The following is a 17,538-nucleotide window of genomic DNA, read 5'->3' on the forward strand; positions in this document are numbered from 1 at the left end:
ATATTGACTCTTTGCATCAACTTCATTAATTTGTCAATAAAAGCCTTTGCACATTATGAAAATGCTGTAAATCACTTCACTATTCCATAGTAATACATCTGACAAAAATATCTAGACACTGACACAGCAAACTTTGTGGAAATTAATATTTGTGTCATTCTCAAACTTTGGAGGGAGGAGGGGGGAGCCACTGACTGTATGTTACAATTTCAATTCGTAAAATATGTTACTGATTTTCAAAAAGGATGATAGTCACACTTTCCAATTTGGTTTTGTGCTATAGTTGCTACAGGGTCACTAAGACGTTGCCCGTTATATGGCCGAATGGCGGCCACCCATCCTACCTCTCCTTCCGCCTCCCTATTGTCATACCTGTCTTATATAACCATACAAATGTAATATTGAACCCCATCTCCGATTCCAGGATTAGGTTCTATGTTCGGAGATTCTAGTCTATGAGACCAGGCTGCAGACTCTGGTAACCTGTTAGTGAATGAGACTCTGTGGTAACCTGTTAGTGAATGAGACTCTGTGGTAACCTGTTAGTGAATGAGACTCTCTGGTAACCTGTTAGTGAATGAGACTCTGGTAACCTGTTAGTGAATGAGACTCTGGTAACCTGTTAGTGAATGAGACTCTGTGGTAACCTGTTAGTGAATGAGACTCTGTGGTAACCTGTTAGTGAATGAGACTCTGGTAACCTGTTAGTGAATGAGACTCTGGTAACCTGTTAGTGAATGAGACTCTGTGGTAACCTGTTAGTGAATGAGACTCTGGTAACCTGTTAGTGAATGAGACTCTGGTAACCTGTTAGTGAATGAGACTCTGGTAACCTGTTAGTGAATGAGACTCTGTGGTAACCTGTTAGTGAATGAGACTCTGTGGTAACCTGTTAGTGAATGAGACTCTGGTAACCTGTTAGTGAATGAGACTCTGTGGTAACCTGTTAGTGAATGAGACTCTGGTAACCTGTTAGTGAATGAGACTCTGTGGTAACCTGTTAGTGAATGAGACTCTGGTAACCTGTTAGTGAATGAGACTCTGGTAACCTGTTAGTGAATGAGACTCTGTGGTAACCTGTTAGTGAATGAGACTCTGTGGTAACCTGTTAGTGAATGAGACTCTGGTAACCTGTTAGTGAATGAGACTCTCTGGTAACCTGTTAGTGAATGAGACTCTGTGGTAACCTGTTAGTGAATGAGACTCTGGTAACCTGTTAGTGAATGAGACTCTGTGGTAACCTGTTAGTGAATGAGACTCTGTGGTAACCTGTTAGTGAATGAGACTCTGTGGTAACCTGTTAGTGAATGAGACTCTGGTAACCTGTTAGTGAATGAGACTCTGTGGTAACCTGTTAGTGAATGAGACTCTGTGGTAACCTGTTAGTGAATGAGACTCTGGTAACCTGTTAGTGAATGAGACTCTGGTAACCTGTTAGTGAATGAGACTCTGGTAACCTGTTAGTGAATGAGACTCTGGTAACCTGTTAGTGAATGAGACTCTGTGGTAACCAGTTAGTGAATGAGACTCTGGTAACCTGTTAGTGAATGAGACTCTGTGGTAACCTGTTAGTGAATGAGACTCTGGTAACCTGTTAGTGAATGAGACTCTGGTAACCTGTTAGTGAATGAGACTCTGGTAACCTGTTAGTGAATGAGACTCTGGTAACCTGTTAGTGAATGAGACTCTGGTAACCTGTTAGTGAATGAGACTCTGGTAACCTGTTAGTGAATGAGACTCTGGTAACCTGTTAGTGAATGAGACTCTGGTAACCTGTTAGTGAATGAGACTCTGGTAACCTGTTAGTGAATGAGACTCTGGTAACCTGTTAGTGAATGAGACTCTGGTAACCTGTTAGTGAATGAGACTCTGTGGTAACCTGTTAGTGAATGAGACTCTGGTAACCTGTTAGTGAATGAGACTCTGGTAACCTGTTAGTGAATGAGACTCTGGTAACCTGTTAGTGAATGAGACTCTGGTAACCTGTTAGTGAATGACTCTGGTAACCTGTTAGTGAATGAGACTCTGGTAACCTGTTAGTGAATGAGACTCTGTGGTAACCGTGTTAGTGAATGAGGACCTCTGGTAACCTGTTAGTGAATGAGACTCTGGTAACCTGTTAGTGAATGAGACTCTGGTAACCTGTTAGTGAATGAGACTCTGGTAACCTGTTAGTGAATGAGACTCTGGTAACCTGTTAGTGAATGAGACTCTGTGGTAACCTGTTAGTGAATGAGACTCTGGTAACCTGTTAGTGAATGAGACTCTGTGGTAACCTGTTAGTGAATGAGACTCTGTGGTAACCTGTTAGGTGAATGCGACTCTGGTAACCTGTTAGTGAATGAGACTCCTGGTAACCTGTTAGTGAATGAGACTCTGGTAACCTGTTAGTGAATGAGACGCTGTGGTAACCTGTTAGTGAATGAGACTCTGGTAACCTGTTAGTGAATGAGACTCTGGGTAACCTGTTAGTGAATGAGACTCTGGTACCTGTTAGTGGGAATGAGACTCTGGTAACCTGTTATGTTGAATGAGACTCTGGTAACCTGTTAGTGATAGACTCTGTGGTAACCTGTTAGTGAATGAGACTCTGTGGTAACCTGTTAGTGAATGAGACTCTGGTAACCTGTTAGTGAATGAGACTCTGTGGTAACCTGTTAGTGAATGAGACTCTGGTAACCTGTTAGTGAATGAGACTCTGGTAACCTGTTAGTGAATGAGACTCTGTGGTAACCTGTTAGTGAATGAGACTCTGTGGTAACCTGTTAGTGAATGAGACTCTGTGGTAACCTGTTAGTGAATGAGACTCTGTGGTAACCTGTTAGTGAATGAGACTCTGTGGTAACCTGTTAGTGAATGAGACTCTGGTAACCTGTTAGTGAATGAGACTCTGTGGTAACCTGTTAGTGAATGAGACTCTGTGGTAAACTGTAACTCTGGTAAACTGTAACTCTGGTAAACTGTAACTCTGGTAAACTCTAACTCTGGTAAACTGTCCCTCTGGTAAACTGTAACTCTGGTAAACTGTAACTCTGGTAAACTCTAACTCTGGTAAACTGTCCCTCTGGTAAACTGTAACTCTGGTAAACTCTAACTCTGGTAAACTGTCCCTCTGGTAAACTGTAACTCTGTTGTCATGACAGCCTCCTCCCAGGTGGTCTTGGGGTTCTACATATGAACAGCATTTAATGGAGGTGAGAATTGGAGGGCTGGACTTTAACACCAGACCTGTGTTGACGCTTCCTGTGGGAGTCAAACGGCCCCTATTACCTTTTATACTGCACTCATTTTGACCATGGCCCATTAGTGAACTACTCTATATAGGGAATAGGATTCCATTTGGGATACAGCCTGTCTATTAACTGTCCCTGCCTCCTGTAGGGTTCTGTAGTGAAAAGGACAGAGGCATCACCCTGGAGATACAGCCTGTCTATTAACTGTCCCTGCCTCCTGTAGGGTTCTGTAGTGAAAAGGACAGAGGCATCACCCTGGAGATACACCCTGTCTATTAACTGTCCCTGCCTCCTGTAGGGTTCTGTAGTGAAAAGGACAGAGGCATCACCCTGGAGATACAGCCTGTCTATTAACTGTCCCTGCCTCCTGTAGGGCTCTGTAGTGAAAAGGACAGAGGCATCACCCTGGAGATACAGCCTGTCTATTAACTGTCCCTGCCTCCTGTAGGGTTCTGTAGTGAAAAGGACAGAGGCATCACCCTGGAGATACACCCTGTCTATTAACTGTCCCTGCCTCCTGTAGGGTTCTGTAGTGAAAAGGACAGAGGCATCACCCTGGAGATACAGCCTGTCTATTAACTGTCCCTGCCTCCTGTAGGGTTCTGTAGTGAAAAGGACAGAGGCATCACCCTGGAGATACACCCTGTCTATTAACTGTCCCTGCCTCCTGTAGGGTTCTGTAGTGAAAAGGACAGAGGCATCACCCTGGAGATGAGAGCTGAATGCTATGTCCTTCTCTAACTTTATACTGGAAGGCCATTTCCTGTCTTCACATTCTCTGTCTGCTTATATTATGTCCACACGTCACTTCCTGTCTCTCTTACCCCTGTTTGGGTTTATAGTGAAATAAGGCTTCTGCATTATTCAACATGGATAACAGATTACATTATGGTCATCGTGTCTCCTTTTCATTATTCAGCTCCATGGAACATGATGCAAACATATTTTCACCAGAAATTGAGATGGAAACCTGATTAAATATAGAGATCCCTATTCTGGTCAACATTGGATATTGGCCTTGGATAAGAATGAGTTGAACGATGATCAAATCTTGGCGTTAATAACCAGATATACCCTGACACAAGCGGACACCTGTGAGACTTACGATTGTGTGAGGGAGAATTAATCTCTCTCTCTCTGTCTCTCTCTCTCTCTCTCTCTCTCTGTCTCTCTCTCTCGCTCTCTGTGTCTCTCTCTCCGTCTCTCTCTCTCTCTCTCTCTCTCTGTCTCTCTCTCTCGCTCTCTGTGTCTCTCTCTCCGTCTCTCTCTCTCTCTCTCTCTCTCTCATGCACACACGCACACCTGATTGAAAGACACCTGTCCTGTGTAAAACGTGGAGGCGGCAGGCAGGAGGGTGAGGAGGTGATGTTACAGTAATCCATTTCAAATCGACAGAATACTGATAGAATAAAAAGAAGAGAAGACAGACAGACAGTTAAATTGTGACCCTGCTCATTGTGGTTCTGATTTAATAGATGCATATCAAGTTGCACTTGGCATTCACAGAAATGTGTGAACGATCTCAATGAGCATTGTCTTTCCATTGACCCCAGTCTCAGTCCATAGCTAACTATCTTTAGGTGCACATAAACTGCTGCATCCCGCTGAGAGACCAAGGTGTTCCTTTGATCCAATCAGGACACTAGGAAGATCAAATACCCTGTATCCATGGAGAAAACTGCTGCATTCCGCTGAGACAAAGGTGTCCCTTTGAGCCAATCAGGACACTAGGAATATCAAATACCCTGTATCCATGGAGAAACACCAGACAGACTGATATTCATGTTCTATCATGAACAGGCCGACAATGATAGGTGACTACTAGCCAGTCTGTCGTCAACACAGACAAGACAACAGGCCTCATAACAGACCTCATAATAGGCCTCACAACAGGCCTCACAACAGGCCTCATTATGTTGCTGGGCGCCAGGAAGAGTAGCTGCTGCCTTGGCAGGAACTAATGGGGATCCATAGTAAACCCCAGGAAGAGTAGCTGCTGCCTTGACAGGAACTAATGGGGATCCATAATAAACCCCAGGAAGAGTAGCTGCTTCCTTGGCAGGAACTAATGGGGATCCATAATAAACCCCAGGAAGAGTAGCTGCTACCTTGGCAGGAACTAATGGGGATCCATAATAAACCCCAGGAAGAGTAGCTGCTGCCTTGGCAGGAACTAATGGAGATCCATAATAAACCCCAGGAAGAGTAGCTGCTGCCTTGGCAGGAACTAATGGGGATCCATAATAAACCCCAGGAAGAGTAGCTGCTACCTTGGCAGGAACTAATGGGGATCCATAATAAACCCCAGGAAGAGTAGCTGCTACCTTGGCAGGAACTAATGGGGATCCATAATCAACCCCAGGAAGAGTAGCTGCTACCTTGGCAGGAACTAATGGGGATCCATAATAAACCCCAGGAAGAGTAGCTGCTGCCTTGGCAGGAACTAATGGGGATCCATAATAAACCCCAGGAAGAGTAGCTGCTACCTTGGCAGGAACTAATGGGGATCCATAATAAACCCCAGGAAGAGTAGCTGCTGCCTTGGCAGGAACTAATGGGGATCCATAATAAACCCCAGGAAGAGTAGCTGCTGCCTTGGCAGGAACTAATGGGGATTCATAATAAACCCCAGGAAGAGTAGCTGCTGCCATGACAGGAACTAATGGGGATCCATAATAAACCCCAGGAAGAGTAGCTGCTGCCTTGGCAGGAACTAATGAGGATCCATAATAAACCCCAGGAAGAGTAGCTGCTGCCTTGGCAGGAACTAATGAGGATCCATAATAAACCCCAGGAAGAGTAGCTGCTGCCATGACAGGAACTAATGGGGATCCATAATAAACCCCAGGAAGAGTAGCTGCTGCCTTGGCAGGAACTAATGGGGATCCATAATAAACCCCAGGAAGAGTAGCTGCTGCCTTGGCAGGAACTAATGAGGATCCATAATAAACCCCAGGAAGAGTAGCTGCTGCCTTGGCAGGAACTAATGAGGATCCATAATAAACCCCAGGAAGAGTAGCTGCTGCCATGACAGGAACTAATGGGGATCCATAATAAACCCCAGGAAGAGTAGCTGCTGCCTTGGCAGGAACTAATGGGGATCCATAATAAACCCCAGGAAGAGTAGCTGCTGCCATGGCAGGAACTAATGGGTATCCATAATAAACACAAATACCTGAGGCCATTAGAAAGGGACAATGGCTAATGAGTATTTAGGAGGAAGACGATGGTCACTAGTTTGGCATTAAACAGGACCCCACAGGCTGAGCTGGCTAAAGGACCTGCTTTTGGATATCTAGTGACATCTACTGGCCGCAGTAAGAGAAGACGGGAAAGTCTAGGGTGCATCTCATACTCTTCATCCTAATGCTCTATAGGTCCTTCCCACACATTTATTAACATTGGATTGATGTAACCCTGGACTGGAGAGAGATTCTCCATATCTGTTACACCACTTCTTTCCACATTTCGGGAGAGAGTATTGGCAGAGTGGTAGAGGTGAAGCGAGAGGTTTCCCCTTTTTGGGACAGCGATAAGCCCTATCGTTAGGGAGGAGACATGAGCAACTCGTCATTATATACAGATCTCTGGTGCTTTTGGGTTGCATGGCAACAGTGGCTTCCATTCCTGCCTCCACCAGGCCTCTAGGGATATCTAGTGCCCATAGTAGGAGAAGACTGGCAAAGCCACACTAGACAAGGGAGCATCTCTATAGTCTACAGTGGCTTCCTCTCCTTGTCCCCTTGTCTCCTTTCCTCCATTCGGACTGAGATTGACTGCAGATTCCTGATACCATCCACCATATTGCTTTCACCTACTCAGTGTTTTTTTCAGATGAGCAAATGTTGAAGTCCTGTAACCAGTGAGGTCTGACCTCCTGACAACCTACCCACTCGACCCCATCCTCTCCTCCCTTCTCCAGACCATTTCTGGACACCTTCTCCCATTCCTCACTTCCCTCATCAACTCCATAAAATTGTTACACTGGTGAAAGGTCATCCTCATCCCATGCGATCACTACCCAGTCTTACAGTGCCAACCTGTGGAGAATATAAGGAAGTGCATCGAAACAAATTTAATCGAACTTTAAGTGCTTAAAATGACCAGTAGGTGGAGCCACACACCGATGACATTGATTCTAACTATTCTGGCCTGTCATAGCAGTGACATTGATTCTAACTATTCTGGCCTGTCATAGCAGTGACATTGATTCTAACTATTCTGGCCTGTCATAGCAGTGACATTGATTCTAACTATTCTGACCTGTCATAGCAGTGACATTGATTCTAACTATTCTGACCTGTCATAGCAGTGACATTGATTCTAACTATTCTGGCAGGTCCTACAGGCTCTAGTTTCTACCTTCTTAACAACACGATCAACAAGGCAGGTCCTACAGACCCTAGTTTCTACCTTTTTAACAACACTATCAACAAGGCAGGTCCTACAGGCCCTAGTTTCTACCTTCTTAACAACACTATCAACAAGGCAGGTCCTACAGGCCCTAGTTTCTACCTTCTTAACACCACTATCAACAAGGCAGGTCCTACAGGCCCTAGTTTCTACCTTCTTAACAACACTATCAACAAGGCAGATCCTACAGGCCCTAGTTTCTACCTTCTTAACAACACTATCAACAAGGCAGGTCCTACAGGCTCTAGTTTCTACCTTCTTAACAACACTATCAACAAGGCAGGTCCTACAGGCCCTAGTTTCTACCTTCTTAACAACACTATCAACAAGGCAGGTCCTACAGGCCCTAGTTTCTACCTTCTTAACAACACTATCAACAAGGCAGGTCCTACAGGCCCTAGTTTCTACCTTCTTAACAACACTATCAACAAGGCAGGTCCTACAGGCCCTAGTTTCTACCTTCTTAACAACACTATCAACAAGGCAGGTCCTACGGGCTCTAGTTTCTACCTTCTTAACAACACTATCAACAAGGCAGGTCCTACAGGCCCTAGTTTCTACCTTCTTAACAACACTATCAACAAGGCAGGTCCTACAGGCCCTAGTTTCTACCTTCTTAACAACACTATCAACAAGGCAGGTCCTACAGGCCCTAGTTTCTACCTTCTTAACAACACTATCAACAAGGCAGGTCCTACAGGCCCTAGTTTCTACCTTCTTAACAACACTATCAACAAGGCAGGTCCTACAGGCCCTAGTTTCTACCTTCTTAACAACACTATCAACAAGGCAGGTCCTACAGGCCCTAGTCTCTACCTTCTTAACAACACTATCAACAAGGCAGGTCCTACAGGCCCTAGTTTCTACCTTCTTAACAACACTATCAACAAGGCAGGTCCTACAGGCCCTAGTTTCTACCTTCTTAACAACACTATCAACAAGGCAGGTCCTACGGGCTCTAGTTTCTACCTTCTTAACAACACTATCAACAAGGCAGGTCCTACAGGCCCTAGTTTCTACCTTCTTAACAACACTATCAACAAGGCAGGTCCTACAGGCCCTAGTTTCTACCTTCTTAACAACACTATCAACAAGGCAGGTCCTACAGGCCCTAGTTTCTACCTTCTTAACACCACTATCAACAAGGCAGGTCCTATAGGCTCTAGTTTTGTCACACCTTGACTACTGTCCAGTCGTGTGGTCAGGTGCCACAAAGAGGGACCTCGGAAAATTACAATTGGCTCAGAACAGGGCAGCACGACTGGCCCTAAAATATACACGGAGAGCTAACATTCATAATATGCATGTCAATCTCTCATGGCTCAAACTGGAGGAGAGATTGACTTCATCACTAATTGGTTTTGTGAGAGGTATTGACATGTTGAATGCACCGAGCTGTCTGTTCGAACTACTGGCATACAGCTCAGACACCCATGCATACCCCACAAGACATGCCACAACAGGTCTCTTCACAGTCCCCAAGTCCAGAACAGACTATGGGAGGAACACAGTACTACATAGAGCCATGACTACATGGAACTCTATTCCACATCAGGTAACTGATGCAGCAGTAGAATCAGATTTAAATAACAGGTAAAAATACACCTTGTGGAACAGCGGGGACTGTGAAGAGATACACACAGGCACAGACACACATACACATGATAACACACGCACTCTACATACATGTACACATGGATGTTGTATTGTAAATATGTGATAGTGGAGTAGTGGTCTGAGAGAACACACTTATTGTGTTGTAAAAAAGGCATGTCATGTAATATTTTTAATTATATGTAACTACCTTAATGTTGCTGGACCCAAGGAAGAGTAGCTGCTGCCTTGGAATTAGCTAATGGGGATCCATAATAAACCCCAGGAAGAGTAGCTGCTGCCTTGGCAGGAACTAATGGGGATCCATAATAAACCCCAGGAAGAGTAGCTGCTGCCTTGGCAGGAACTAATGGGGATCCATAATAAACCCCAGGAAGAGTAGCTGCTGCCTTGGCAGGAACTAATGGGGATCCATAATAAACCCCAGGAAGAGTAGCTGCTGCCTTGGCAGGAACTAATGGGGATCCTTAATAAACCCCAGGAAGAGTAGCTGCTGCCTTGACAGGAACTAATGGGGATCCATAATAAACCCCAGGAAGAGTAGCTGCTGCCATGACAGGAACTAATGGGGATCCATAATAAACCCCAGGAAGAGTAGCTGCTGCCTTGGCAGGAACTAATGGGGATCTATAATAAACCCCAGGAAGAGTAGCTGCTGCCTTGGCAGGAACTAATGGGGATCCATAATAAACCCCAGGAAGAGTAGCTGCTGCCTTGGCAGGAACTAATGGGGATCCATAATAAACCCCAGGAAGAGTAGCTGCTGCCTTGACAGGAACTAATGAGGATCCATAATAAACCCCAGGAAGAGTAGCTGCTACCTTGGCAGGAACTAATGGGGATCCTTAATGAATACAAATACATAACAACTGGTATTGTACCAGCCATCCAACATAACAACTGGTATTGTACCAGCCATCCAACATAACAACTGGTATTGTACCAGCCATCCAACATAACAACTGGTATTGTACCAGCCATCCAACATAACAACTGGTATTGTACCAGCCATCCAGTATAACAACTGGTATTGTACCAGCCATCCAACATAACAACTGGTATTGTACCATCCATCCAACATAACAACTGGTATTGTACCAGCCATCCAACATAACAACTAGTATTGTACCAGCCATCCAACATAACAACTGGTATTGTACCAGCCATCCAACATAACAACTGGTATTGTACCAGCCATCCAACATAACAACTGGTATTGTACCAGCCATCCAACATAACAACTAGTATTGTACCAGCCATCCAACATAACAACTGGTATTGTACCAGCCATCCAACATAACAACTGGTATTGTACCAGCCATCCAACATAACAACTGGTATTGTACCAGCCATCCAACATAACAACTGGTATTGTACCAGCCATCCAACATAACAACTGGTATTGTACCAGCCATCCAACATAACAACTGGTATTGTACCAGCCATCCAGTATAACAACTGGTATTGTACCAGCCATCCAACATAACAACTGGTATTGTACCATCCATCCAACATAACAACTGGTATTGTACCAGCCATCCAACATAACAACTAGTATTGTACCAGCCATCCAACATAACAACTGGTATTGTACCAGCCATCCAACATAACAACTGGTATTGTACCAGCCATCCAACATAACAACTGGTATTGTACCAGCCATCCAACATAACAACTAGTATTGTACCAGCCATCCAACATAACAACTGGTATTGCACCATCCATCCAACATAACAACTAGTATTGTACCAGCCATCCAACATAACAACTAGTATTGTTCCAGCCATCCAACATAACAACTGGTATTGTACCAGCCATCCAACATAACAACTGGTATTGTACCAGCCATCCAACATAACAACTAGTATTGTACCAGCCATCCAACATAACAACTGGTATTGTACCAGCCATCCAACATAACAACTGGTATTGTACCATCCATCCAACATAACAACTAGTATTATACCAGCCATCCAACATAACAACTAGTATTGTACCAGCCATCCAACATAACAACTGGTATTGTACCATCCATCCAACATAACAACTGGTATTGTACCAGCCATCCAACATAACAACTGGTATTGTACCAGCCATCCAACATAACAACTGGTATTGTACCAGCCATCCAACATAACAACTGGTATTGTACCAGCCATCCAACATAACAACTGGTATTGTACCAGCCATCCAACATAACAACTGGTATTGTACCAGCCATCCAACATAACAACTGGTATTGTACCAGCCATCCAACATAACAACTGGTATTGTAACATCCATCCAACATAACAACTGGTATTGTACCAGCCATCCAGTATAACAACTGGTATTGTACCATCCATCCAACATAACAACTGGTATTGTACCAGCCATCCAACATAACAACTGGTATTGTACCAGCCATCCAACATAACAACTGGTATTGTACCAGCCATCCAACATAACAACTAGTATTGTACCAGCCATCCAACATAACAACTGGTATTGTACCAGCCATCCAACATAACAACTGGTATTGTACCATCCATCCAGCATAACAACTAGTATTGTACCAGCCATCCAACATAACAACTGGTATTGTACCAGCCATCCAACATAACAACTGGTATTGTACCAGCCATCCAACATAACAACTGGTATTGTACCAGCCATCCAACATAACAACTGGTATTGTACCAGCCATCCAACATAACAACTGGTATTGTACCATCCATCCAACATAACAACTGGTATTGTACCAGCCATCCAACATAACAACTGGTATTGTACCATCCATCCATCATAACAACTGGTATTGTACCAGCCATCCAACATAACAACTGGTATTGTACCAGCCATCCAACATAACAACTGGTATTGTACCATCCATCCATCATAACAACTGGTATTGTACCAGCCATCCAACATAACAACTGGTATTGTACCAGCTATCCAACATAACAACTGGTATTGTACCAGCCATCCAACATAACAACTGGTATTGTACCATCCATCCAACATAACAACTGGTATTGTACCAGCCATCCAACATAACAACTGGTATTGTACCAGCCATCCAGCATAACTGGTATTTTACCAGCCATCCAACATAACAACTGGTATTGTACCAGCCATCCAGCATAACTGGTATTTTACCAGCCATCCAACATAACAACTGGTATTGTACCAGCCATCCAACATAACAACTGGTATTGTACCAGCCATCCAACATAACAACTGGTATTGTACCATCCATCCAACATAACTGGTATTTTACCAGCCATCCAGTATAACAACTGGTATTTTACCAGCCATCCAGTATAACAACTGGTATTGTACCATCCATCCAGTATAACAACTGGTATTGTACCAGCCATCCAACATAACAACTGGTATTGTACCAGCCATCCAGCATAACAACTGGTATTGTACCATCCATCCAACATAACAACTGGTATTGTACCATCCATCCAACATAACAACTGGTATTGTACCAGCCATCCAGTATAACAACTAGTATTGTACCAGCCATCCAACATAACAACTGGTATTGTACCAGCCATCCAACATAACAACTGGTATTGTACCAGCCATCCAGCATAACAACTGGTATTGTACCATCCATCCAACATAACAACTAGTATTGTACCAGCCATCCAACATAACAACTGGTATTGTACCAGCCATCCAACATAACAACTGGTATTGTACCAGCCATCCAGTATAACAACTGGTATTGTACCATCCATCCAACATAACAACTGGTATTGTACCAGCCATCCAACATAACAACTGGTATTGTACCAGCCATCCAACATAACAACTGGTATTGTACCAGCCATCCAACATAACAACTGGTATTGTACCAGCCATCCAACATAACAACTGGTATTGTACCAGCCATCCAACATAACAACTGGTATTGTACCAGCCATCCAACATAACAACTGGTATTGTACCAGCCATCCAACATAACAACTGGTATTGTACCAGCCATCCAACATAACAACTGGTATTGTACCAGCCATCCAGCATAACAACTGGTATTGTACCAGCCATCCAACATAACAACTGGTATTGTACCAGCCATCCAACATAACAACTGGTATTGTACCAGCCATCCAACATAACAACTGGTATTGTACCATCCATCCAACATAACAACTGGTATTGTACCAGCCATCCAACATAACAACTGGTATTGTACCAGCCATCCAACATAACAACTGGTATTGTACCAGCCATCCAACATAACAACTGGTATTGTACCAGCCATCCAACATAACAACTGGTATTGTACCATCCATCCAACATAACAACTGGTATTGTACCAGCCATCCAACATAACAACTGGTATTGTACCATCCATCCATCATAACAACTGGTATTGTACCAGCCATCCAACATAACAAATGGTATTGTACCAGCCATCCAACATAACAACTGGTATTGTACCATCCATCCAACATAACAACTGGTATTGTACCAGCCATCCAACATAACAACTGGTATTGTACCAGCCATCCAACATAACAACTGGTATTGTACCATCCATCCATCATAACAACTGGTATTGTACCAGCCATCCAACATAACAACTGGTATTGTACCAGCCATCCAACATAACAACTGGTATTGTACCAGCCATCCAACATAACAACTGGTATTGTACCAGCCATCCAACATAACAACTGGTATTGTACCAGCCATCCAGCATAACTGGTATTTTACCAGCCATCCAACATAACAACTGGTATTGTACCAGCCATCCAGCATAACTGGTATTTTACCAGCCATCCAACATAACAACTGGTATTGTACCAGCCATCCAACATAACAACTGGTATTGTACCAGCCATCCAACATAACAACTGGTATTGTACCAGCCATCCAACATAACAACTGGTATTGTACCATCCATCCAACATAACTGGTATTTTACCAGCCATCCAGTATAACAACTGGTATTTTACCAGCCATCCAGTATAACAACTGGTATTGTACCATCCATCCAGTATAACAACTGGTATTGTACCAGCCATCCAACATAACAACTGGTATTGTACCAGCCATCCAGCATAACAACTGGTATTGTACCATCCATCCAACATAACAACTGGTATTGTACCATCCATCCAACATAACAACTGGTATTGTACCAGCCATCCAGTATAACAACTAGTATTGTACCAGCCATCCAACATAACAACTGGTATTGTACCAGCCATCCAACATAACAACTGGTATTGTACCAGCCATCCAGCATAACAACTGGTATTGTACCATCCATCCAACATAACAACTAGTATTGTACCAGCCATCCAACATAACAACTGGTATTGTACCAGCCATCCAACATAACAACTGGTATTGTACCAGCCATCCAGTATAACAACTGGTATTGTACCATCCATCCAACATAACAACTGGTATTGTACCAGCCATCCAACATAACAACTGGTATTGTACCAGCCATCCAACATAACAACTGGTATTGTACCAGCCATCCAACATAACAACTGGTATTGTACCAGCCATCCAACATAACAACTGGTATTGTACCAGCCATCCAACATAACAACTGGTATTGTACCAGCCATCCAACATAACAACTGGTATTGTACCAGCCATCCAACATAACAACTGGTATTGTACCAGCCATCCAACATAACAACTGGTATTGTACCAGCCATCCAACATAACAACTGGTATTGTACCAGCCATCCAACATAACAACTGGTATTGTACCAGCCATCCAGCATAACAACTGGTATTGTACCAGCCATCCAACATAACAACTGGTATTGTACCAGCCATCCAACATAACAACTGGTATTGTACCAGCCATCCAACATAACAACTGGTATTGTACCAGCCATCCAACATAACAACTGGTATTGTACCAGCCATCCAACATAACAACTGGTATTGTACCAGCCATCCAACATAACAACTGGTATTGTACCAGCCATCCAACATAACAACTGGTATTGTACCAGCCATCCAGTATAACAACTGGTATTGTACCAGCCATCCAGTATAACAACTGGTATTGTACCAGCCATCCAACATAACAACTGGTATTATACCATCCATCCAGTATAACAACTGGTATTGTACCAGCCATCCAACATAACAACTGGTATTGTACCAGCCATCCAACATAACAACTGGTATTGTACCAGCCATCCAACATAACAACTGGTATTGTACCAGCCATCCAACATAACAACTGGTATTGTACCAGCCATCCAACATAACAACTGGTATTGTACCAGCCATCCAACATAACAACTGGTATTGTACCAGCCATCCAACATAACAACTGGTATTGTACCAGCCATCCAACATAACAACTGGTATTGTACCAGCCATCCAACATAACAACTGGTATTGTACCAGCCATCCAACATAACAACTGGTATTGTACCAGCCATCCAGTATAACAACTGGTATTGTACCAGCCATCCAGTATAACAACTGGTATTGTACCAGCCATCCAACATAACAACTGGTATTGTACCATCCATCCAACATAACAACTGGTATTGTACCAGCCATCCAACATAACAACTAGTATTGTACCAGCCATCCAACATAACAACTGGTATTGTACCAGCCATCCAACATAACAACTGGTATTGTACCAGCCATCCAACATAACAACTGGTATTGTACCAGCCATCCAGTATAACAACTGGTATTGTACCAGCCATCCAACATAACAACTGGTATTGTACCAGCCATCCAACATAACAACTGGTATTGTACCAGCCATCCAGTATAACAACTGGTATTGTACCAGCCATCCAACATAACAACTGGTATTGTACCAGCCATCCAACATAACAACTGGTATTGTACCAGCCATCCAACATAACAACTGGTATTGTACCATCCATCCAGCATAACAACTGGTATTGTACCATCCATCCAACATAACAACTGGTATTGTACCATCCATCCAACATAACAACTGGTATTGTACCAGCCATCCAACATAACAACTGGTATTGTACCAGCCATCCAGCATAACAACTGGTATTGTACCATCCATCCAACATAACAACTAGTATTGTACCAGCCATCCAACATAACAACTGGTATTGTACCAGCCATCCAACATAACAACTGGTATTGTACCATCCATCCAACATAACAACTGGTATTGTACCAGCCATCCAACATAACAACTGGTATTGTACCATCCATCCAACATAACAACTGGTATTGTACCAGCCATCCAACATAACAACTGGTATTGTACCAGCCATCCAGTATAACAACTGGTATTGTACCAGCCATCCAACATAACAACTGGTACTGTACCATCCAACCAACATAACAACTGGTATTGCCTTGGCATTAGCTAATGGGGATCCTTAATAAATACAAATACAAATTACGGGGTATTCTGTGTAGATGGGTGAGAAAAAAAGTCAATGAAATCCATTTTGAATTGAGGCTGGATGTCTTGCCCACATGTTCCGTACTTGACTCACATATTATTTGCTTAGCAACGCACGAGTTGAAAATATCGAACGCATGCGGTACACAGAACGCACCGCAGCCAAGTGCGGCACTAGCGTTGCGGACTGCTCCGTTTGCAATGAATTACTTCCACCAGAACCAATGCATCTGGTGGACATGAGGCTTCATCTCAATATCTCAACATTTCGCTGAGCACACAATAATGCGATTGTTGTGGATAGTCAGATTAATATAATAGTTTGATTAAAACGTTTACATGCTTTGCAAGATGAACGATTCCCCTAATAATCCTGTTTACATGGACACATCTGCAATCAGACTACCTAACGGCACTGATAAATGCGGAAAATCGCCAATCAAAATAAACGTTTTACAACAGTGACCATGTTATTTTAGGGAAGAATATTTGATTCTGAGATCATATAAAGTTTGTATGTGAAAACTACTCTTAACGCCTCATGTCCACCAGATACATCAAACTCTTCGCGTACCCGGAGGAAGTCATTCATTGTCAATGGAGCAGTCCAGAACGCTAGTTGGGAGTGCCGCACTAGACTGCGGTGCGTTCTGTGTACCGCATGCGTCAATATTTTCAACTGGTGTTTCTTTACGGTGAGGTGGTACAAATGGAGGTGCGGACTTGGGTATTCTTCTCAAATGCATATTTGTGTTCTATCTAGAGCGTATAGCGGGGTACGGAAGTCAACTGTCAATTTTTCAAGTGCGATTCCAAACATAAGAATGTGAAAAGGCAAGTCTGTACTAAGTTTAGCTGAAGTCCTATAATCACACGCTATATCAAACT

This window comes from Salvelinus namaycush, unplaced genomic scaffold, assembly GCF_016432855.1.
Source record: "Salvelinus namaycush isolate Seneca unplaced genomic scaffold, SaNama_1.0 Scaffold2445, whole genome shotgun sequence".
Classification (NCBI taxonomy): Eukaryota; Metazoa; Chordata; class Actinopteri; order Salmoniformes; family Salmonidae; genus Salvelinus; species Salvelinus namaycush.